This window comes from Rhinatrema bivittatum, chromosome 6, assembly GCF_901001135.1.
Source record: "Rhinatrema bivittatum chromosome 6, aRhiBiv1.1, whole genome shotgun sequence".
NCBI classification, from domain to species: domain Eukaryota; kingdom Metazoa; phylum Chordata; class Amphibia; order Gymnophiona; family Rhinatrematidae; genus Rhinatrema; species Rhinatrema bivittatum.
In genome coordinates this window covers 241,422,250-241,448,555 of record NC_042620.1, presented here as the reverse complement: position 1 = coordinate 241,448,555, position 26,306 = coordinate 241,422,250, and the positions used below count along the sequence as shown (strand labels likewise).

The following is a 26,306-nucleotide window of genomic DNA, read 5'->3' as shown; positions in this document are numbered from 1 at the left end:
GAGAGGTATTTTAATCCCTATGGGAGGGCCACCTACTAACTCGGGGTGGGGATTAGGTATGAGCGTCGGGGGTTGGGGGCCACTTTCGCATTCGGACTGCGCTACGGGCCAGTAAAGGGTTATCGCGGTCCACGATAGTTCCGGAGAGAGAGAGAGAGAGAATGGCGAAAACATCGCCGCACGCGATGTTTCCCCACTGCACGAAAGAAGCCTCATTTGCATTGGTAACGCCCCCTAATGCGTTACCAATGCGATATTGGAAAATGAGGCCCTAAGTGTCCTATTTTAAGAATTTGAAGTTGATGATGCCAAAAGTTCTCAATTTCTCCATCGAAAGTTGAAGAATATGGGTAATTTGTTAAGAAGGTGCAATTTAAGATATCTTAACTTTCCTCGATGTGCGGTGATTTCTCCCTTGGAGATGCTGAGGAGGTTCTATTATAACTTCTTCCTCAGGATATCCAAGGAAATTATATCTGATGTTATTAAAGTATACTATTTGACTGCTAAAATTGTTTCTTTGGGGTTTATTTATTTATAATTTTTATATACCGACATTTAATCAGAAGTATCACATCGGTTTACATTCAGGTACTGGAAGTGTTTCCCTATCCCCAGTGAGCGTTTTGATTGCTGAGAGTTTTAGAAAGGTGGGTTGTTTAAATATCAGGAAGTCCAGAAGAAACTCTTTGAGCGTGGAGACGCCGTTCGGTTTTTTGTGCTGCAGGGTGGAGCCGTGAGCGGCCAAATAAATGAGTGAGTCCCGTGTGTTAAAATGCCAGGCAAATTTGTAAATATAAAAAATTTTCTGTAAGGGAATAGTGTGACAGTGTGCGTGTTGTTTTTCATTATTAGGAAGAATCCCCTGAAGCAGGCGAGATGAGCCACCGAAACATTGCAATGTTGGGAGGTTGAAAAGTTTTTAACAGCCACAAAAACAGATACACTGAACGGGTGGTAATGAGCACATCAGGTTTTGAGCCACGAGAGGAGGTGATGGAAGTAATTGGAGTTTTCATGGAGCATTTTTAAAAGATAAGTGATTTAGTAAATGAATGAGTAATTTTTAAAATAATAATAAATAAAAATTGTGGTCTAATGGGAATTGGTAAATGAGGTTAACAACTAAGTGCTGTTTTTGCCACGAATATGGTTGCAGCCCTGTAAGGGCAAGAGCCTAAACGAATGAGCACAAAACATTCTGATACTAATTCCCTGAGTTAGGAAAAATTTTGAAAAATGGAGTGAGAAACTTGGTAGTCCTCATTTGTTTTTAATACTGAGTATAGGCATACATTGTGAGGAAATAATAGCCCCAATAGCAGGTTTATTGGGCTTGTTTACATTTGCCATGTATTTTTTAAAACAATGCTCATTACTGTGACATTTAAAAAAATAAAGTAAAATAAGAAAAAGAAAAGCTCTAAGAATTTTTTTTTAATATGTCTTGAGAGGAACTGCTGTTTTAATAGTCATGCCAACTTATAATATTATTAAAAGAATTTTGAAATGGCAATCACAGGGGGAGAGGAAGGTATCATCCTTAGCCACAGCAAAAGTGCAGGTGCAATAGCATTACAAATTCTATTTATTTTCAGGTTTTTCTGCAATCTTGATTTGCACTTTTTACATTTTTCTTTTATAGGAAGTTTCATTCTGTGTGTATTGAACATAGATTCAGGTAATCTTTTCTCCACTCTCCCTGAAGCTTATTAGACATTTGGAGAAACTGAAACCCCAAAATGTGGGGAAACAGATAGTACAAATGAGTCTAAGTGAATTCTTCCAATTCTCCTTACTATGAAAATTGTCCACACTTCCCCAGTGGCCCTACCTGTAATCAATAGAGAGCACAGTCTGCTGTGAAATAGAAGAGCTGGGTTTGGTTCCTTTACCATGATAGGTCTGCGAGGGCAGGGAAAACTATTGAAGTAGCACTCACAAGCCTTGGAGGGGAGGGCAGACTGAGGATGGCAGATTTAGGCTGAGACAAATTTACAAGTTATTTTTTGACTTTTGAATAATTTTGTTTGCCAATCTTATTTAAAAAAAAAAAAAAAAAGAAAACAGTTTAGAAGCCCTGTCTGCCTTGGAAAAAGGCTATGCAAAGTGCTTTATGTGCCTATTTAGACAAGCCACCATCAAGCATAGAGGCTTCAGTACAATATATATGGCTCTCACTGTCCCATTCCCAACACGCAGAGTCACTTCAGTGACATCATAACATTTGTCTTTATCTTTATTAACATGTATAAATCAACTGATGCATTAGGCTCTAGGTGATTTACAAGTCAACATACAAAATAAAATGAATTAAACAATCATTGACAATGACAATCTGGAATTAGGTAAAGAAATTGCCATGAATGTGCTCCCATTAACTAAGAAAAAAAAGTAAAAACTGCTTGCCCATGTTGCCTTATTTCAATATGCTGAAAACCATAATATGTGCACTAGTGTTGTAGGAATAGTAACATAGTAAATGACAGAAGAAAAGTCTTAATTGGCCCATTCAGTCTGTCCATACTGTTATCCCAGCTGGCAGTTTGACCTCTTCCTTATCCAAGTTAGGTTTTGTTTACTTTCTTATTGGCTCTTCGATCCAGAGAACATAGGCATAAGCATACAAGATTCAATATTTATTGCAATACCCAGTAGCACTCCATATCTTACCAGCAAGCTTTGCAATAACCTAAACAGTTTCCAAAACTAGTGAGACTGTTGCCCAAACATTTGGCATCCTAGGTCCCCTTCACCTTCCTGGATATGGTATCTTTATCTACCTCTCATTTTCTCCTTGTCATCTTCCTGGCAATATCTGGTTAGCGCCAACCTCCCAGTACTGACTGTGTTGGTTTCTGAGAAATTGTAGCCTATAAGTACCAACCTAATTAACCCATGGTTTGCAATTTACTAGGATGTTTTTTCTTTATTGGCCCTTTTTTTCTCCTTATTACTGTACTAGACAATACCTAATTACTATCAAACTGCCGGTACCGACCTGGTTACTTTCTGGAGAATTGCCACCTGCTGGTACCAACTCAGCTAACCCATGACTGTTACACCCCTGTCCGCGGACTTCATCCGCGGACAGGGCCCACCTCTCTCTCCAGCGCTGCCTTTTCACCGCGGCCCAGACTGCTGCCGAGCCACGCCTCCTTTCTCCTTAGAGGCCTGCTGCCACTTCTCCACGCTGCTGGAGTCACGCTGACGACTCTTCCCTTCGGGGAAATCCCCTTGCTTTCCATCTTCGGAGTTCCACTGCTTCCAACGTGGTCTGTCTTGCTGCTCCTGTCTGGAAGACTTCATGTTCTGTGTCTTCTTCTTCCCGACGTCCGTCCGACGCTCCAGATTCATCCCTCGTCGGATCATCCTAGTGGTATGTTCCAGCCCTTGGCTTTCTCCTTCCATAGCCTCGGGGCTCCTTGTCTGTCCCAGATTGTCTCTGATATCCCTGATGTCCTGATGTCCAGATGTCTAAATGTCCAGATGTCCTCTGGTTCCATGGTTCCAGTAATCCAGATGTCCTTCATCCAGACGTCCTTCGTCCTGATGTCCATCATCCTCTTTTCTATGACCTTCTGATCTCTACTCATCCAGATGTCCAGAGACCCTGATTTCCAGTTGTCTTCTCATTCCAAGATCCAGACGTCCAGGTGTCCAGATGTCTAGATGACCTGTGCTTGAGGCATTCCCTCTTGCATTCCTGGAGAATCCGCCAAACAGCCTTGCTGTCCTCCGGACTTCTCCTCCAGTCGTACTTCGCAGAAGCATCTGGTGTTCCCGGTATCAGTCTTCAGGTGACCGGAATCGTCTCTGGTTGGACTTCTCTCAAGTGCTGTCTGGATTCTTTTCTCCGTTCTGTGCACGTCCCGCTCTCAGCGTGGTCCACGACCAGCCTTCCAGGTTGTGTAGGGTGCGCAGCGGAACAGGGTAGTCCATGACCAGTCCATGTCAGGCTGTGTAGGGTGCCCTGAGGGACAGCACTCTCCCAAGTCTCCAAGAGCCTCATCTCTTCTTCATCTTCAAATTAATCCCCTTGTCTAAGTCTTCAAGAGTATCATCTTGTTCAAGTCTTCGAGTGTCTTCCCTCATTCAAGTCTTCAAGTGAATCCCCTTGTCCAGGTCTTCAAGAGTATCGTCTTTTCCAAGTCTTTAAGTGTCTCCCCTCGTCCAAGTCTTCAAGGGTATTGTCTTGTTCAAGTCTCCACATCTTCGAGAGTCTCGTCTCATCTAGTCCAGGAGTCCTCATCTCCCCATGACTCATTGACTCTCTCAGGTCCGGAATCTCCTACGCCAGTCCTTGCCTCAGAGTCCCAGCTCTCAGTCATCTCCAGTATGTGTTGGTTCAGCAGAGGATTGACCCACTTCATCCTTCTCCTGTGTTCTTACTCTGCCCATGCTTGTACTTGCTTACCTTACTCGAGGTGTGTCTTGGGGCACTTCCCTGAGCCACCTCGGGCCCAAGGGCTCACACTCTCTCTCAGGAGCAAGGGATCACGCCTCTACGCCCTTCCCAGGGCTCTCCTAGCATATTCGTAACAATGACCTGCTGTGTCACTACAGTATTTTTTAAATATTCCCCTTGTTTTCTCCTAATACCCTTGCTATACAGTATCTGACCAATACCAACCTACTGACATCGATTCACTTGGTTTATGGGGAGCTGTAGCCTGCTGATTATAACTGTATAAAGCTGCTTACTGAACTTTGTCCTACTAAGCTTGTGTGCCAATATATGTCAGTACATATGAACAGTAAGGACAGCTGACTAGTATCTGGTCAGCAGAAAGTAAAGGACATTGGAATGGGCCACATAGGATATATGTGTCATCTGTGTGGAAATCAGCTACAAAGGAAAGTACAGATAGTGATAAGAGATGATCAATGTCTTCCTACAAGCCGTGGGGAGACAGTACAGAAGGAGAATAAACATTTGGACATGAAAGAAAGAGAATGAATGTTTGGGTGCAAGTGGTCTGGGGAAAGGAAGCCAGGCCAGAATGATGCATTTAGAAAAGCCCAATACTTGGCAACAGAAATCAGGAAAAAATGTATATAAGCCTTGTAAGGTTGTGACATAGGCAAGGACAAGCCTAGGGTGTCCAGCGATTTGCTCAACCTGAACTTTTCCTTTCCAGACACATATTGTGATTGGCAATCATTTATTTCCTATAATAAAGCTTTTACTAAATTACTAAAATATCTCAGAATCTTGTGTCTGGTACATTGGGGCAAAAACCATACAATTTGGTGACCTCGACGTGATTGCCAGGCATGGCCTGGAAGGCTAGCAAAAGTTGTTTTTGAGACGAGTTTGAAAGTAAGTGAAGGGATACCGTAAGATGACAACTCTATAGGAGATTGTAAGTATAATTATTTCCTGCTTTTTTGTAAGTATAAGATTTGCTTACTTACTTGTAGGTAAAGGTGCACTATTTACTTTGATTTGCCATGCACACGCCCACTCATTTTTAGGTTCTTTCTAGCATACTAAATGAAAGCTTATCATGACTGATTTTGGTTCTAGTTTGCCTGTAGATTTGTTTTGCATAGCATTTCCATTTAATAAGAAGCTTGTACTGGAACATAATAGAAAGTGGTTCAAGGCAGCAAAATCTAGCCCTTGTTTATATTGGCTACAGAAAGGATCCTTGATGGCAGCCTCACTTGCAGGGCTCCAAGATTACTTACAGGAGCATTAGAAGGGAAAGTCTCTTGAAAAGCATTTGCAGGATTTGGACTTGTGGGAAAACTATCATCAGACTAGGGAGGGCAAAAAAGATAATCCCCTAAAAATTGTTTGGAATCGGGTTTTATGTTTATGTCTGATTGCTGCTATGGTGTAACTGTGTTAGCACATCACAGTGAAGAGCTGCTGTCTGCCCAAATCACAGAGTAGGGATATGCTTCAGGAATCACAGCTCAGTCTCAATTTACACTTGCCGTGGAAGTTTTAGAACTTGAAAGGACACAGGGATCTGAACAGTTAAATGAGTTGGCAGATAAGGAGAATTGGGGGATATGTAAAACTGAAAGTGCTTCTCATCCGCAAACACAAATAAAGGAGAAAAATTGTTTAAATGAATTGATTTTTCTGTTTAAAAGTTATAAACAGACTGATGGGGAATAAAAAATATGGAGACATTAATTTTTACAGAAAATGAATTTAATTTAGTAGATTGTTTAGGAAAGTTTAGTTTTACTTGCAGTGAAGTGTGATCTGTAACTTGTCAAAGTGACAGCAAAGAATGTTTACCTGTCTTAATGGCTAGCAGTGAATTTCTACAGAAACTAATAACTTATGGTTTCTTTAAAGGCTGGATAAATACTTGTATTTGAGTTACATAAGGAAGGTGAATGGGCCTGGTCAGGAAATAGAGAGAGAGCAATGTCTTGTCTATTTTCCCTGAATAAAATGTATGTTTTGGTTCTGAATTAACAGACCGGAATGCCTGTCATGTCACTAATTGTGTTTATATGTTTTTTTTATCCCTATTATATGTAATGAAATATTATAGATACTATTTATTCAGTGAAGGGACCCTATACATTACAACATGCATCGCAGAATGAGTTAAAAATGCAACTAATTTTTGGAGTGCTTTGATCTTTGAATAAATCAAATGTTTGTAGCTGTTTATACAGAGATTTGATATAAATGATGAGATAAGCTTCCTTTTAATTTTCTGCTTTTTGTTTTCTTTGTTTAATAAATGTAGTTAGAACAGAATGGGATTTCTTTCTTTCCTTCTTTTTTAAGTTGTGTAAAATAATCACAGTAGTTTTCTACTTTAATTATTCAGAAATGAAAATGTATCCTATAGCTATTTTTGTCTTGCTATGTGATTAGATATTAAAGATGAATCCATTTTTCTTTGTATATGAGATTTTATTTCTACAGGTTAACAAAATGTTTGATCTGCCAGATGCAGAAACGAAAGGGTTATTTTCCCCAGTTTGTTTTTTCTTTTAAATTTCTGACTTTTGATTTAATTTTGGATCTATCCAAATGCTTTTCTTTGGTCTACATGTTGAGCTTAAATTTTTGATAATTGGTGTCTGTCTTTATGTGTTGTCTGTATGTTATTACAAAATGAAAACAACAGAGTTTGATTAGAAGAATGGAATGAATGAATTTATGTAGTCAGTTCAATGAAATAGGTGATCAACCATCCCAAGAGCCATTTATAGCTTTTTTTTTTTTTTTTTTTTAAAGAGGGCCACGTTACTGGTGCTTATTGGAGCTGAGGGCCAGAGTCCCCCTTAAAACGTTTCAGTGGGGGGATCCTCCTTAGAACTCCATGAGCAGCGACTGTACCAATAAAAATAATTCAACTATCAAATAGTTAAAAACTCATATAAAAATGTTCCAAACACCCATAAAATAATTCAAAACAGACACATCAAGTAATACCCAGTAATTTACAAAAATTACCCACTCTCCATACCTGGAAACTTTTGATTTCCAGATGCCCCGAGAATGTCATGGATTAGCAGGCAGAGAGGAAGTTGGGGGGTTGTTGCACACAGCTGTACTTTCTTTTTCTCACCCACACACATATACACATGATCTCCCTTACCCAGACACACAATGTGCTCTCACACAGACACACACATTGCTCTTTCTCCCATGCCCCTTCACACAAACATGCATTCACTCTCACTGACTCCCACACATTAGAGATGTGCATTCGTTTTTGCTGAATTGGAAAATTGCAATGAAATTGTCCAATTCGGCATGTTTCAGGGAGCCCGAAAAAAATCAGGATTTTCCCGTTTTTTCGCAAAAATTCATTTTTATGATTAGTGCGCACTAACGGGAGTCAGTGCACGCTAACTCCCTGTTAGTACGCTCTAACTTCCGTTAGCGCGCGCTAACAAAATAACAAAAAGAAACAAAATCTAACGGTTTTTGTTAGCGCGCGCTAACGGGGAGTTAGCGCACACTAACTAAAAATTGATTTTTCGCGAAAAGAAAAGACCCGAACCGAAAAAACCTGACATTTTCCATGGCGGCTGAAAAACGAAGAACGACACGAACACAAAAACGATGCACATCTCTACCACACATACATGCAAACCTCACTCTGGCTCCTTGACCTGCACATGCACTCACCCTCACTGACTCCCTGACACACACATATGCACTCACTCTCACTGGCTCCCTCACATACATAACCCAGGCAAGCTCCCATTCATTCTCACACACACAGACCCCCCAGGCAGGCAGCATTCATTCTTACATACACAAACACACACACCCACCCACACCCAGGCAGGCAGCCATTCATTCTCTCCCTCACACACGCACAGACTCCCATTCATTCTCTCTTTGAACGGGTACCTGCCTGAGGCTTGAGTCTCTCTTGCTCCTCTAATGTCGGCACCGCCGCCACGTGCCGGAATGGAACGATCCATCGTCGAAACTGCTCTGCAGGCCACTCAGTATTGAAAAATCAAAGTTATTGTATTTTCTCCATGCCGATCTCATGTATCGCAAGATCAGCATGAGAAAGTGCTGCCCTTGGGAGCTTTTAATACTGTGAGGTCTGCTGAGATGACAGGCTCAGTTTGCCTGGTGGTGCAGATGCACATCTTCTGCAATGCCAGACAAACTGAAGAGATGGGTCTCTTCTCCTCATGCTGGTGGGATGGGATCCACTGGTAGCCACTTCCTTTCTTTGGTGCCGCATGGGCTGCTTCTCTTCGCCACCGGTGGGATGGGGTCCACCGCTGGCCTCTTCTTTTCTTCACCACCAGTGGAATGGGGTCCACTGTCGGTCGCAAGGGCCTCTTTATAGCTGGGCAATGCTTCTCCTCTTCCTGCCCTGCTGATCCCTCTGAGGAGGATGTCACCTCCGACCGCTGACATCCAAGTTCTTAACAATTGTTGATTACATTGAAGGTGCTGGTGGGCTGGATCTAATGGAGCAAATTAAGAAAGAGGAGGGCCATAAAAAATCTGTCAGTCCAGCTTTGGCCTGCGGGCTATAGTTGGCCCAACCCTGATTTAGAGCTCTCTAAGTCCCTAGAATATCAGGTAACTGGTCTGACTCCACAGCAGGAAAGGTTTTCATGACTCTAGAGAGCATCTGCAAGCTTCAGGTACAGATAAAGGAACTAATGGTGGTCAGGAAGCCCCTGGTATATGTATATCTCCAGGTGCTGGGCTTGATGCCAGCAGTCAAAGACCTGGTCCCCTTTGACAGAGTCCATATGCATCCCCTCTAGTGAGTGCTTTTATCCTGCTGGTCCCTGAAAGAGCAAAGTTATGAAAGGACTATCATGGTACAGAGGGAGGCCAGGAAGAATTTGAGATGGTGACTAACAGAAGCCAATCTGCTGAAGGGTGTAAATCTAGAGCTCCCAGAGTGAGTCATGGTTACTACAGATGTAAGCCAAGAGGCCTGGACAGTGCATTGTGGATCACAAGTGGTGTAGGGCATCCAAGAAAATCATCCTGGCCAATAAAATTGGCTGGAAACCAGGGTCATAATCTGTTTCCTTCCAGTAATAAAGGGGAAAGCATTCAAGGTCTTGTTAGGCAATGCTTCAGTAGTAGTTATGTGAACCACCAGGGAGGGACCAAGAGTCTGTAGCTAGCAGCAGAGGCAAAGCTCATGTTATTCTGGACAGAAAGTCATCTCAAAAGAGTTATCGGGGCTGCATACCTCTGGGATGGACAATGTTCAAGTGTAACTACTACCTCCGTGGGGGGGGGGGGGGGGATCTCCGTTATAGCCGAGGATGTTGGTGTGATCAGCATTTGTAGTCATGTCTGCTACAGTGGCGGGTCCCTCAATGTTGTCCCACAGGGTACTTGGTTCAATGCCATCCTTCCAACCCATTCTCCCCAATGAGAATAGGGCCACACAACCCACCCAGCACAGTCTCCCAGGGAATTAAGGGGAGGCAAGAATGTGTTAAAGGAATATACTTTCCCTTTTAAATATTGGCTTTAACAATTTTATTCAATTTCTCAAAATAAACTTTTATCAACAATGTACTTTTCTTTTCTAGCTTAACATCTAGGAAGAACCAGTTCAAGAACTTAAAGAACAATACTCAGCTAAGTAATATTGTTTTAACTTTTCTTAACTTCAGTTTATTTTGCTATATATCTCCTTTCCTTAGAAAGTGAGTCTTTTGCTCTACTTTTGTCTTACAGAGGAAGGGTGTTCATTCTATCGAAAGGACGTTTTATTATTCTGACCTTTTCTCTTGTGTCTGTCCCTGTTTATGTTGAGTTTGCATTTTCTTTCTTGCTCCCTGTTTCTCCTCTTTTTTTCTTTGTTGTGCCTTTATGTTTATTTTTGCCTTTTTCTCTGTTTCCTGTCTTGTTTCTTTTGCGTGCACTCTCCCTTTCTCAATCTATTGTAATGATGATTATTGCAATGATGGTGTGTATATACACTTAACTTGAAAAAATGTTGGGCTCCCTTTTAACGCAAATCTTCCGGAATCTGGTGTAAGAGTTCTTTACTGTGGCTATCTCCATTTATTTATTTATTTATTTAAAGATTCTTATATAACACCCATATGTGAGCTCCATGCTGGGCAGTTTACAATAACAGAATAAAAACAGGCAGCACACAAAGAATGGCAACAGCTTAGCAAATCATAAAACAAAATAATAACATAATGGGACAGGCAGCATACAATAAACAAAAAAGCTTGGTGTTACTGTGATACTAGCTATTAAAAATTAAAAGATAATTAATTCTGCCTTACACCAAACAAGGACAGGGAGTCCCCAGACTTGCTTACACTTTCACACTTGGTAACTTTAGACAATTCAGATGAACTTTTATGCATCACATAAACTCCTCCATATTTGCTAGGAGTGTTTTATCCTAGAAAGTTAAGAATTGTCTTTCTTATTTCAGTCACCTTATAGTATATATGGTTGGAATTTATTTCCCTTTGCTTTCCTTACTTTTCAACTTTGAATAAGACCATGCCGCTTCCTGACAGTGGTAAAATGGAGTTTAGGATCCACTAGGAAATTCACACTTTATATCACGGTGAATAATAATAAGGCACTGTATTTGCTACAAGTGTTTCTATTCCTTAGTTATACAAGTTATCACTCACACTCTGGTAACTCTGTAACAATTCCCAACAATCATCAAAAGTAATCTCTTCAATGCCTATCAAATGCTGACTCTAGATCCCGTGAGTCCGCTTAATTTACTTGTAAATTTTTCTATTCCTGCCCTTATCTGATCTGGATACCTTTATTAAAGGCCCATCCGCTCAAAACTTCACTTAGTAAAAGAGCTCTTTCCACCGCTGGACCTAAACTCTGGAACTCTCTCCCTCCTGACCTGAGATTGGAACAATCGACTCCCACCTTTAAAAAGAGACTCAAGACTTGGTTGTTTAATCAAGCATTCTCCTAATCCCAATAACTATTCTGAACTTTTCAATATTCGACCTCAGGCCCGACTCTGTCAATTCCGAATATATATTCTCCTATATTATATTGTATTTAAATTGTACTTTCCTTGCTCCGTTGAAGTTATTTATTGCTCTCATTAAGTTATTTTATTTATTTCCAAGTTAAATCTTCCCTGTTCTCTGTAAGACATTATTCTACATTCTGTCAATTTTATTGTTACAATGTAAACCGAATTGATTAGCAACTTTGTTGCTAGAACTTCGGTATATAAAACAGTTAAATAAATAAATAAATAAATTAAAACCACTCACTCACTCTTTCATATACATCCACTCCAAGCCTAACCACTGACCTTGATATTTAGAAATATTTTCTGCACTTTTTATTCTCTGGATCACTGGCACAAATTCTAAACTGTCATCCCTCTTCTTAGAGTCTAAAATGATTGCCCTGGCTGATGTCATGATCTTAAATAGTCTTTAGGTTTAGATTTTATACCTATTAAATGATCTGCTATGTGCTCTTTCCTTGTTTGTTGTTACTGTCATCTATGTTGGAGAATTTTTGGTGACTTTAAAATGTAACACTGTCTCTGGTTTTCTGTAATTTTTGGTGCTTTGACTGTAATTTTTGTTATTACGCTAGCCCTTTCTCTGTAACTAGGGAAGCCATTGCCATGGAGCCTCGGCTACAGCTTCAGAATCTCCCTGTGTTGCCATGGCAGTCCTAATTTTCCTCAGGTAGTGACTGGACTAATCCATTAGAACAGGGTAAAAAGGGAACTACCATAGTTCAAAAATATTAATTTTTTGTATCTAAAGTCTTCCAAAAAGTGTTTTCCCATACAATAAAATTATTCTAAGAGCCAACTCCCCTCCATCCATGACACCATGAACCCCTAAACATTCCCTAAGCTGTTCGTTGGCATTAACATTCATATTTAAAAAAAAATAAAATAAATAATTCCAGTAATCCTTGGGTAGGAGTCCTCATGGTCCCTGATGACTACAATCATAACCTCTCTAGTGGTTTTTAAGGGTTTTTGATCTCAAAATCAGCAGGGCTACAATGAGGTTCTCATGGTACTTTTACAAGGCACTTTGGAGACAAAGTGGTGGTGTCCTCGTCGTCTTGAGGGTCTCCCCACCTGAACTCAATCTTTATTTTATTTTAATTTTACTTCTGTTTGCCTTATTTTTAGTTAAATTTAATAGCCCCCAACTCTGGAGCCCTGGATTCCTGCTGACATCATTACTATCAGCAGCAGGATTGCAACCTGACTCGGTTCGCTGTGCCAGGGGCCTCCTCAAGGACCCCAATCCCTCCTGCATTCTCCCTCTTTCAAACCGCAGCAATATAGAACTTCTGGACTCACTGCTACAGCTCAGGACATCAGCAGTACAGTCAGCTGGGAGCGACAGCAGCTTTATGCTCAGCTATTAGCTATGGCCTGCCTCCTATCAGATGTTTCCTGCTCTGGCACTCCCTGTGGCTTCTTGCCACCGCTCCAGGCCTTCCCCATTCATTGTCTTGGCCAGGCTGACATCGGGAGAAGCAGCAGTGGCTCATTGCCACTCCTCTCTCACCAGGCCTTCCGCTACAGGGCTGCCTTCTCTTCAACTCTGGGTAGCTTCTCTTTCCTCCTACAGCAGACAGCTGTTGCCAGCACTCTGAGACTCGACAAGGCTCCCCTCCTCTTGTAGGCCTTTCATCTCCCGGTTGCCCTAACTTGTGTCTTTGTTCCTCGGACCCCACTAATGAAGCTTCTCATTGTCTATTTGTGGCTTTCAGCTGTTGCTGCAGGTCTCCCTAACAGTCCTCTTTCAGGCCTACACCAGGCCCTGGATTCTTTCACAAACCCAGTACAAGCAGCTTGGCCTCTGCAACCTAAGCCCCACCATTCTGTGACCACAGGATTTTCCCTTCACCATTGGAGCAGATTTACACTGTCTCCAGCCACTGTATCCATCAGCTCTGGGCCTTCTCCAGTGCCCAGACATTCCCCCATCTATGTTAGTAGGCTTCCTGAGAAGGCATACCCTAGACTCAGTGGAATGGGAATTGATACAGGAGACATTTGCATAAATAGAGTCAGCACAAGGCCTTCTTCAGTGGGAACTAATGACAACTTATCAGAATGCCAAAGTCATGAAGTTTTTTAGCCGATGGAGAGAACAAGAATCCAAGAGGTTGGATGTATTGGTTCAACCTTGGCTACAGGATGAGTTGTGTATATGTTTCCCCCCTTGGCCCCTGATAGAGTGGTACTTCAAAGGATTGCAGATAACCTAAGCTGGGTCATCCTGGTCACGCCAGATTGGCCCAGATGACCGTGGTATGTGGATCTGATCAGACTCTGAAGGGGGTTGCTGGTCAAACTGTCTTTGGGCAGAGGCCTACTTCATCAAGGTCCAATGGAGATGGAGGATCCATGTCCATTCTGTCTTATGGCATGGAGAGGACAAGACTGTGGAAGAAAGGTTACTCAGAAGCAGTGATCTTGATATTTTTGAAAGCAAGAAAAAAGTCCACATTCCTATTGTGTGTCAGGGTCTGGAGAATTTTTGACACCTGGTGCAAGAAGAAAGGATATTCTCCCTTTAAAGGGCAGAAATCAAATGTGCTGGAATTTCTGCAAGAAGGACTAGACAAGGAACTGGACTTAAACTCTCTGAAAGTTGAAGTGGCAGCACTGGCCTACTATAGAAGTCAGATCAAGGGGATCTCATTGGCCTCATATCCTGATGTTCAGGGGAGTGAAATTTGCAACCTCCAATCTGCCCACTGGTTTCCCCATAGAATATGAACGTGGTACTCAGATTCATGGTGGCAGCACCCTTTGAGCTGCTGAAAAAAGCATCTCTGAAGGATCTGACCTTGAAGGCGGTGTTCCTAGTAACCGTCTATTCAGCTAGGAGAATTTTGGAAATGCAAGCAGTACAGGGCTTCCTACTTGATGCACTCAAAGGAGAAAATCTCAATTTGTCCAATGCTATCCTTTTTGCCTAAGTGGTGTCAGAGTTCACCTCAATCAAGCCATCTTGCCACCATCATTCAGGCCATTGGAGAGCATGCAATAGAAGCCAGGTTTACACTTCTTGGATACTTCTACCTTACCTAAAGGTTATGAATTGATTCCAGAGGTTAGTTACATTGTTTGTTTAGTTTGGTGATCAAGGAAAGGAAGAAAGAGGCATCTAAATCTTCCACTGCTTGCTGGTTCAAGAAGGAAATGGCCTCAGCATACATTGGGAAAGGTAGGCATGTACCCTAAGGATTGAAGGGCCGCTCCATTAAAATGCAGACCTCATCCTGGGCAGAGTGCAGACTAGTTTCTCCAGAGGAGATTTGTAAGACAGAGACATGGGCTTCAATGCGCTCATTCGTGAAACATTACAGGCTGAATTTCCAGGCAAGGTCTTTGGTGCTGGCATCCTTGAGGCCACTCTGGCTTCTCCCCACTCGGGTTAAATGCTGCTTTGGTATATCCCATACATCCAGACTGGCAGGATAATAAGTAAGGTGAAATTTAAGCATACCTGTTAATTTCCTTTCCTTGAGTTCTGACAAACCAATCCAGAACCCACCTGAAAGCCAGAATGATGGACTAAAGGAGGAATGTTTTGCTGATAATTTTAGGGGAGATCGATGTTGGTATATATGTAGATAATGGACTCAAAAGAGACGACCAGGGCTCCCTACAGGTATCTTTCTGGAGAAGATAGAGCAGAAAGATCTGCTATTTCTACAAGAGAAAATATTTGTTTAATTTGGCTGGTATAGTCCTTAGGTATTGAAAGCTTAAACAATGGACTACTGACAAGCTCTCCTGCTACAGCAGACTATATAGCCACAATGACATCAGTATTAAGAATTCTCTGCCTCCATCTGCTGGTTGGTGAACATAACCTACCCGTCTGTGCTGGTCTGTCAGATTCAAGGAAAAGAAATTAATGGATATGTTTAAATTTCACCTTAGTATATAATTCTTCCTAGGCTCTACAGTCCCAGGCACAAACTTATCAGACACTAGGAAGATAGTGGGCAAGGCTGGACAAAATGGCAGCCAAGTTACATCCAAACCTAGGAGCTCCTAAATATGTTGAGGATAATTTTATAACACTATGCACAGCAGTAAAATCTATATGTACCTTTATTCCCAGATTTTACCACTAATATTCAAAATGATTTTATGTGCATAGACGGGTAAAGTCCCCTAGAATATGCACTAATTACATGTAAGAAGTTACATCTGCTCCTAGAAGCCTGTAATGTCTGCTTGTAAGCTTAGGCATAGACTTTTGAAAATCCCATAATCTGCGTGTAAGTCCTCACCCTGCCCCAACTCACCCAGAATACGTCTTACAAGTGTGCATAATAATAGTACTTGTACACACATATTCGCCCTGGCATCAAAGGTTGAAAATTATAGACCAATTTCTTCGCTTCCTTTACCAGCTAAAGTTATTGAAGGGATTGTGCTTCAACAACTTACTAATTTCCTTGAGAAATATGACATCTTAAGCCCCCATCAATTTGGTTTTCGGCGAGGCCTTAATACAGAGCTTCTCTTGATCTCTTTGGTCGACTCCTTTAAAAGAGGTCTCGATCGTGGTGAACAATTTATATTAGTCTCATTAGATATTACTTCTGCTTTTGATTCTATAGATCATGAAATTCTGTTGTTTCGTTTGAGGGAGTGTGGCATTACAGGAACAGTGCTTAGCTGGTTTCAGAATTATCTTTCAGATCGGTCTCAGACGATTAAATTTAACAACTATGCCTCTGACGCTCAGGCTTTGAAGGTTGGGGTCCCACAAGGCTCTGCTCTTTCTGCTATGTTGTTTAACATTTATCTGGCCCCAATAACTAAACTTTTAGCCATCATCACTGATGGCTTTAAGTTATATGCAGATGACATACAATTTTATGTCAAAGTAAAGAAGTCCTGGCAGGAAACAGTAGATTCTCTCACCTTATGTTTAGACACAATGAATCGCTGGCTGAAACATAATAAATTACTTCTCAATATTAATAAGACGACTATGTTGTTAATTCATCGATCATTATCCATTCCTATTCAGAATTCTTTGTCTATCAATAATATTTCATATCCTCTTCTGTCTCCGATTAAGAGTTTGGGTTTCTTGTTGGACTCCAACCTATCCTTTAAACCTCAAATTAGAATGCTTATCAAAACTGGTTTTTTCAAATTGCGTTTACTTGTTGGATTACGTCATTTGCTCTATGAGAGGGATTTTTTGACCGTTGTTCGTGCGCTCATATTTCCGCATATCGATTACTGTAATGGACTTACATTGGGTTACCAAAATGTCAAATTCATTCTATTCAGTTGTTATTAAATTCAGCTGCTCGGTTGGTTTCCAATCTAAAATGTTTTGAGAGAATTTCACCAGTGCTCTGTCACCTTAATTGGTTACCTGTTTGCGACCGGATTTCCTTTAAAATTGGTTTAATTGTCTTTAAACTATGTAACTCCAACTCGTCACATTGGTTTAATGCTTTATTGAGAATATTATATAAGCCAGTGAGATGCCTGAGATCTTCACAATTGAATAATCTCGAAGTCCCTTCTATTCGTCAAGCTCGTCTGTTTAGTACCCGAGAGACCTCTTTTTTCAATTGCGGCACCCTCTCAATGGAATTCAATCCCTATAGAATTGAGATCTATTGATGATGTTAAGAAATTTAAATCATCCTATAAAGAATTTCTCCTTGCCCGTGCGTTCAGGTTGTAATGCATTGTTCGATTCTCATTTTGCTTCTGTGTTTATGATTATTTTATTGAAGTAAAAATGTTTATTTTTATTCAGATGTGTTATTATTGTATTTTTATTATTTTATATAATTTATAATGTTTGTTTGTTTTGGTTTTTGTTAATTTTCTTGTTTTTATTATGTATGTTCATTTTGTATATCGCTTAGGCCTTTTGTGTTAAGCGATTAATAAATTTTTTAAATGAAAAAAAATTTTTTTCAAAACGCCACTTACAATGCAGAAAACCAGGTTTTATGCACATAAGAAGCTTTGAAAATTTCCCTTGGCAAACCTAAGTCTATTGTTTCATGCAAGGCACAGATTTCAGACATATATCCTTTTGATGTTATGGCAGCTACATATATTTATTTTTAGGCTTCACCAGCAGAGCTATCCATTGTTGAAAAGAGGTTTGCATTACGAGTCTGTATTATGTGTAAGCATGGGGCTTGCATAGCTTGGTCCATCTGTCATTTCAGATGTGTGAAATACTGTTATTATTTTTTACTACTGGGAAAGAACATGATACATGGGAGTATAATGAGTGGCATTACGGAATAAACAATAGTAATAACTAGAAATAGGATGAACATTTAAACAGTAGGTGGTACATTTTTACTGCTATGTTTCTGGGCAAAGTACTGGCAATGGATTACAGAATTGAAACAACACAGAATCAATATTTTCTTCCAGGTGTATTCCTCTGTTAAACATTTTAGAAGGATAGGGTGAGCTGTAGCTCTTTCAAGGTTACCAACAAAATGTTACATATAAAAGCGATCTAATCATGTTTAAGATGATAAGGTCGTACACTGAAATATAATTCCACAAAAGTCAATGGAAATTTAATTATATGTGAACCATTTTAAAACTGTACTTTTGATCATCCACAAAATAACATAAATTAGTGCCTACAGCATGTTTTTATTTTCAGATCACAAACTTACTGATTTAAAACATTAAGTACATTTAATCAATACCAAATGTACTATTAAACAGCCTGTGTCCAGTTCACTCTTGACCACCTCCTGCATACCAAGGTCATTCTGAAGGACACAACACAATGGTCTCCACATTTCACTTTGAATTTTTTATTAAACATCTCACCCTTCCCCCACCCCCCCCAAATACTGCATTTTCCTTCATTTAAGAGGCAAATTTCAGCAAAGCAGGTAGTTCAAAGGTCTATGAGTATCTTTGTACCTTTCAGCTCATTTTTAAAAGGGTGGTTAACCTTTGAAAACTGATTTCAGCAAAATTGTTTGGCACCTGCTGCATGCATGGGCCATGCAGGAAACTACACAGGGGGTTTAAAGATCAAATCTCCTCTCGCCTCCCCCTTTCCTTGGGGATGTTCATTTCCCCCACCCCAGTTAAAGCTACCTGTCCTGTGAAACTGTGGCCAGATTTAGCTGCTTAAGAGAAGGTGATTTCGATTGCCAGGAATTTACTGGACGGCTCCTTAGTTACCATCTACCATGGTTTAAAATTGTACACTAATTCATCTTGCCTAAAATTCAGCTCCTGCACTAACTGAACACAAATTTAGTCTAAATATATATAAAAAAAGGCCAAGTTACTTTACATTCCACAGACATATAACTGAAAGGCTTATAACTATTTTTAACTATATACAGATGGCAGCTAACCCATCTGAATGTGAAACAAGCTTAAATTTCGTTCATGCAAGAATTTTACAGGAAATTAAAATCTGACATCAGGACCCACAGTCCCACAGAGTAAAAACACTAGGAATCGGATGATCAAAAGTAGCCCTTTATTATAACGCTACTTTTGATCATCCGATTCCTAGTGTTTTTACTCTAATACAGCCAACTGGATCGGCTTCCGCTTTGCTTTTTGGGTCCATCCCACAGTCCCACATACACATAGGGAGGGTAATGTAGACGCGCAGACTTTACCCACACATTTTCAAAGCAAACCTGCATATATGCTTAGGTTTGCAGTGAGAATGCCCGGGAAAATTACCCTTTACCACACACAAAATAACCTGTACGGGCTATACCTGCTCTTTGGAAGGTGTAACATGTGGGTAAACTTGCACACATGCTTTTAAAAATTAAAAAAAAAAAGTATGCAGAGAACTTCTAACTCCGCCACCCAGAACAGCTGTCCCCAGTGCACATAAAAGTACTTTCATGTGCACAGAACCTTGGGCAATTTTATCAAAGCCGTGTTTTACAAAGGTAAATGGCCTTGGAAAGTCAGCACTAAGATGGTCATTTTCCTAAGCATTTCCATGGGTGACGCAGTGTTTCACCGCAGAATTGGGCTTTGATAAAATTGCCCTGCCCGATATTATGGGTAAATTTATATGCACCTATGTCCTGCTTGCGCATAAACGTAATCAGACTGAGTGGAGGCGTTGCTGGTGCTGAAACTGGGGAGGGGTTTGGATGTATATGTACATTCATTTTCCCCGAAAACTTTCTGTGCCTTGTGCAGCAGGGATAAGCGTGGTGGGATGACTTTCAATGTGGAGTGCACTTAGGTCCGCTGTGAAAATCGGTTTCATTTCTGCATGGTGTCACAACACTACCATCAAAGAGGCAATTTTCAAGTGGCCCACATATCTGCAAAGTCCGCAGACACTTTCATCATGCGGGATCTGCAGAAAATTCCCCCAAAATGCCTGGGTTGTGATGCTCCTTGCAATCAGCCAGCATAAAGTCAAGGCGCTACAATGGCCTGCGGACTTTGCATCAGCTCTTTGTGTGGGCAGCTGAATGATGAGGAGGGGATGAAAAACTGCAAGTGCACTTTTGAAAATTCTGTAGATAGTTTTCCTTCTTCCCTCCCCCCCATTTAAACATGTTAACTGGGACCACCTTTTTACAAGCCGTGCCATGAAAGCCTGTGGGTATTTTTAGCTGGGCTGAGGAGGGCAATATTCAGACCACAAACCACTTTGAAATCTGCCTTTTCAATGGCAAGCAATAAAATTGCTCATTCTTGCATTCCAGTTACAATAGAGATTGATTCAGATAGGGGTTACTGAAAAATCCAAGTCTGTGAGCTGTGCTGGCCATGTTTGGCCTTTCAAGCCTGACAACCACTACAGATACAAGACAGTGAACAAAAACACCTTATACATTTCCTGTTCAGAAATATTTCTCAGGTTTACATGAGCTTCGAGCTGCATTTTTGCACAAAATACGGAAAGCTTTGCTCCTGTCAAAGAATTCAGCCTGCCTTGCAAATGAGATAAGCAGAAACACAGAACTTTTAGAAACGGTAATCTGCATTATGTTAAAAACCTACGCTTAAAAGAACACTATGTCAGCAACAATAAAGTCCAAGATGGAATACGGAGCTTCTTGGCCCTCATGACAGCTCTGAAAGGCTTTATGTACAATTGTTTAACACAGATATATCTAATACTCCACCTTTGTAGTCTCTCTTTCTGCAGATTATCAATCATTGATCCATGTCAAACAGACCAATGTCCTTGCTACAGTTCATCAGATTATGGGTTTTCTTTCAACAGAAAAAGAAAGGGCATGGCTACAAAAATAATGCATTAATTTTGACATTCGAGGGGACAGTTTGGTAAGATCACGCATACGTTTTTCGGCAAATACTCGCATAAATTACACCAATTTTCAAAGCGGATTTACGTGCATAAATCCACTTTGACAACCATCCCACCACATCTACCCACATGAGAAGAGGTGTTACCGGGGGGGCGGGAACAGGGATGGGTTTGCACTTATGTACATAGTTTTGGAAAGCCAAAAGGATGCACATGATTTTTCTAAGAAAAACTAACCTGCACAAATTAACAGGCGTGGGCGCGTAATTTTCCTGGGATAATTTTCAAAGGGAAAGTATGTTTTGCAAAGTTCCCAGGTAAAACGTATCCACAGACTTTGCAGCAATGTGGGCAGTTAAAAAAGGATCTCCTGAGGGTATATATACACTGCTGCGTACGTCTGGTACGTGCCGAGCAAATGGGCTGATGATGAGAATGCAGAACGGGCAGGGCACCGAATGTGCTGTGTAATCCCGGTGCAAAAAACGCAGTGTTAAGAGACATATTCTACAAGCCCCTAGTTTTCTTGTTCAAGGCGTTTGCTGAACGGAGTCTAATGTATCGTGCTTTATACAAAAAAGCCCGATAAAGTCTTTTTGCATTTGCTTCATGGCTACTGTTCATCTCTTGCTGAGATATGTGGATAAACAGTAAGAGGCATTTATTTAAAGATTCTGTAGTTGTGATGGCGTTAAGAACAAGATGTATAATCCTATTGCCTCCTTGCACGCTCGGCTGCCCCACTGCAGCTGAATCAGCTGACACACTCAATCTCTGTATCACAGGTGAGTGCCCCCTTCCACATCTTTATATTGATCTGTTTCGCAGTATGCCGAGCAGCAAATACGGTGCAGTGGATGAGTCCAGAACAGCATTCTGATGTTTGCCTTGGGTCACCAATCCACCCAGTGGGAGCGCCATGGTCTAATTTTGGTTCATTAGAGCATACGCAATCTACTGCAACCTTGGCAAGGCAAAACGAGCTCGGATTAACTTCTTTGGTAAGGTGACACATAGCTCTCTGTAACTTTATGGTGCTTACAGAGACATCTGGATTAGAATGTGAAAGGTAGGCAGGAGGTGGTACAAAGATGCTTCTGTTCGACTAATGACTGGGGCAGAAACGCTCATGGTTGGGAAAACCATTCCTGCAGAGCGTTTCTGTCTAGACTAGAGCGATGCCCATTTCATGCTTCTGCGGTAACATAATACACAACCGACAGAATCACACTTTTGATTGCAAGTACGGTACAAGTATTTCTAACGCAAGAATTTCAAGAGCTTGGTAGTTAAGGTAAGAGGAATTCCTTCTTCAGGTGATACACATTTAACATGACGCTCCACTGTCCTCTGAACAGCACTCACACAAATAGCTCCCTTTTTCTTTCTTTTTTTTTTTCCCCCTCAACAAAATCAAATCGTAGAACAAAACAGCTAAAAGCCAAGCATTCATACGGAAACAAGTTGACAGAAGGGCTGGCAGAAAAAAAAAATCTTTTGTCATTAAACCGTACACAATGTTCATCTGACAGGAAACAACCGGGTATCTACTTTACCTGCCCTTTTACCACCAGAACACAAGTAACGTTGCAAAATTGGGGAACAAATCAACCGCACCATTTATTCCATATCATCCTCAAGCTGCCTACAAGGAAGGAGTTTAATTTGCTATTTGTAAAGATTGGGGGAGGGGTGGAGGGCTTTTTACACAGCCCGTGTACTTGCAAAGCACGCCGGCACTTTTAGGGTGCAGGCTTAATGCTCTCTTTCAAATTTAGCGTGAAGTACGTGTGCTAAATGTGGCCGACCACTTTGCACCTGTTTTTTTTTTTTGGGTGGGCAGCCGAGAATTGCACACACATTTGTGAAAATGTCATCGGTGTGCGCTTTATTCCTCCCCCAATCTAAACAAACTGCTGGGGATGATTCTTGGCAGCCTCCCTGAAAGTAGCTGCAATACAAAAACACCGACAGTGGGGTCTGGCAGCTGGGGGCTATTTTTTTAAACACAAGGAAGGGGCTGGCAGCAGGACATGAGAAGGGGAGCTTTTTTCTAATACATTTTTGGGGGGAACTTTGGCTGCCTCCAGGGCTGGATATGGGATAGGGGGTCCCTCAGGTTATTTTGTTTGTCCGAGGAGCCGATGCGCACTATCGGCAAAACAGTGCGAACAAAAAAAAAAAAAAAGCGATATAAATTAAAACATAAATTTCATGTTTTTCTATCATTTAAATGTAAAAAATGACTTGAAATGATAGTTTCAAATGACACCACCTCCCTACTACCAGATAAGTATTGATCTGCCATTTTGAAAGGTCCCCATGAAGAAGCCAGTTACACTGGTGAAGCCTGAACTCTGTTGGGGTTTCTGCTGCATATATTTCCAGAGATAAGATTTCCGGCTGACTTTCCTAATTCATGAGACAAGTGATGGCTTATATGGATTATTTATGTGTTTTGAGTGTTTTTTAATGGCTTTATTATGATTATTTTTAAGCCACTACTGTCTACATTACCATTTGACTTGTAATGCCGGCATGAACCAGCCATTTTTTCAGTCATTTTTTTGAGTTGACTATTCAGATTTGTATTAATTAAATATTTAAGTTTATTTGTGTAAATATTGGGTAATTTCTTTTCTCTTGATAATCACCGGTGCGTGCAAAAGCTGGAGATACAAGCGTGGCTAGGCCGCGTGCATTTTCCAAGCGACCCGGCCACACGTGTTTTTCCCGGTATGCATGGAAGAGCCGGGTTGGTAAAAGGGGGAAGGCCAGGGACTGGGCGGGGCAGGGGTGGGGCAGCGGCCGGCCAGCCGGGAAGCGTCATCAGGCTCTGTCCCAGTCAAGCGGGCACCAGCAGCCAGCCAACACGCGCAACTTACTGCTGCTCCATCGTGCAGGTACGTTTAAAAACAAAACAAAATAGGGTAGTTAGGTAGGTTTGAGGGGTCAGGACGGTGAGGGGGAGGCAGGGTAGGTAGGGGGTTAAGGAAGTTCTCTCCCAGTCCGCTCCTTTATTGCAGCGGACTGGGAGGGAAATGGGGAAGACCCTCTCGCGTCGCCGCGTGCTTGTAAGAATATTCCCTCCCCTTGCGCGCGCAAGTTTGCACCCCTGCGCACGCCGATATAAAATCGGGCACACATGTGCACGCGGGTAGTAGATATTATAACATGCGTACGTTGGGAACCACGTGCACCTGGAAGCCCGTAGGCCAGTTTCAAAATCTACCTGTAAGTGGACAAATTATCCAGCTAAACATCCCGCTGAATATACCTGTTTAAAGTTATCCGGCTACATACAGCCAGATATGGCCAGTTAAGATTAAAGTTATCCAGCCTTGTGTGGCCAGATAGCTAGCTATTTACCTAGATACCATCAAAGATGTCTGGGTAGAATTCCTGTAAAACAAACAAAAAAAAAAACTTAAAAAACCAAGTTGTGAGCCTCCTGGCCTAATTACCAATGCCCCACCATAAGTTGCAGCTTTCTACTGGTCAGGATCCCCGCAACCCCTAGAAATGTTTAATACAGAAATACTAGTGCTCTCAGGCCAGGGCCCCCCAGTCCTCACTTCCCTCGTTAAAGATACCAAGAAATCACATTCTCTTCCCCGAAGCACCTCCCCCCTCCAGAGCGACATCCTTTCCCCAGATACCCTCCCACCCACCCAGTACCCCCATCGGGGTCCCTGCTTCGTACGCCGGGATCGCTGTGCAATACGATCCTGGTGGCTTCCAGGGTTACTCTGGTAATAATGCTGGACGCATACATTCATACTGATACAGTACACTTCTAGGGTAAGAATAACGCTGGAAGCTGCCGGGATCGCATAGCTCAATGGTCCAGTCATACAAAGAGAGGGCCAGGTAGCAGGTGGAGGGGAGGGCTTCTTGGGAAGGGTGTTAGTCTTGGGGGGGGGGGGGGAAATGTTTGGGGAGGAAAAGGTGCAATTTTTTGGTACTTTTGGTGGAAAGGTTGGTGGGAGGGCTGGAGGCCCTGGCCCAGCAGCGCTAATACCTCTGTATTGAAAACATTTCTAGGGTTTGGGGAGGGGGGGTTTCCTAGCCAGTGGTGGGCTTGCAACTTGTGGTGAGGGGCGGGAATTGGGCTGGGAGGACAGCAACTGTTTTTTCTTTCATTTTACAGGAGCACTACTTACCCGGCTGTCTCTGAAGATATCCAGGTAAGAGTCAGTTATCCAGCCACACGAGGTCGGAAAACTTTATGTGTGTTCTGAAGCAGGTCTAAAATTGTCCGGCTAACTTAGCCAGTTAGATCTGAAAATTGGCTAAGTCAGCTGGTTAACTTTATTCTTCCCTGGAAGGCCTCTTATTATCTGCCTGGATTTTAGCCGGATGTCTAGCGGGATAATGGGCTGAATATCCAAAACCTTGCCATTTAGACAGATAACTAAGTTATTGACCTCATCATTTTATGGGTTGCCTATTTAAGTTTGATTGCCATTTTGTGTTCATCTTCAAACTTGACTTCTCCCATCATTCAGCAATTCTAGGGCATTGTGCTGGTCCAAAAAGACTGCTGGTTCATTTCACCCCCAAAGTTACTCTCTTGGGGGTGGTGCAAATGATTTTACATCTTTTTGAGAATCTGTGGGAATGTAAATCGTTACAGGAAATACAAAGGATAAAATTAACATTATGTGTTGGACCTAAAGATACAGAGAAACCAATTCTCCTCAAAATGTAACCGTATTTCCTGGGGGGGGGGGGGGGGCAGAAAACACATTGTCAGTAGTAAGAAATCACAAAAGACAGACTTTACTGAAATCTTCACACAGCATTTTCCTTGGAGACTAAGAACTATGCATCTTTTCATTGTTTGCTTTTGATTTAAGTGCACACTTGGCATGGGCTTGACACACCTAACAGAGCAAACACTGCAGATAACCAATCACAATGTGACAAATTAATGGCTAATAATTAATCACAGTGGTAAGTACAAAAAATACTTACACAGTAGCTGGCAGTTTGGAACCTGTTCCTGCTACAAGGAATGAGATAATGTTTTACACTTATTCAATTAATCATTTTCATTTTTCTGCCAGGCTGCCCTTGCCATGTAAAACTTTATATTTTCAAAAATTATTGTTGAAAAGAACCCACAACATTTTATAATGATTGTTGGTCTCTACAGAGCTGGATTAATTGAGTGTTGGGCATTAAACTGAGCAAGAAGCCATCTGCTTTATGGCTTGTATGTAGAACAAAGCTATTCCCAATTAACAACCCCAAGAACCAGTTACCTAATGATTTTGGTATAAGAATTTCTATGCAGTGTATCTGATATCAGACAGCTGCCGTCTCGAGAGCAGCTAGGATTAAATAATTAAAGAGAGAACATGAATGATGATTTTTTTTTTTTGCAAGCGGGAGAGAGGAAAATTGTTAATAAGGAAAGATGCACTAATGTGAACTCTGGTACTCGGAGATAAAATCTGGTTTTGGTCAAATGACTATAGCCGATAGTCCAGAAATCTTTTCAGCATCTTCCCCTGTCCCAGTGATACACACTTTTGACAACAAAGGGGAGACACACACACAGAGAG

The 26,306-nt window shown here is 41.5% G+C and overlaps 1 protein-coding gene across 2 annotated transcripts in view; it reads right to left on the bottom strand.

The window, feature by feature from the left end:
* The window catches only part of HS6ST2 (heparan sulfate 6-O-sulfotransferase 2), a 710,565-nt gene that overhangs the window by 164,978 nt on the left and 519,281 nt on the right, over positions 1-26,306 (bottom strand). The gene's annotated exons all lie outside the window — the stretch shown is intronic.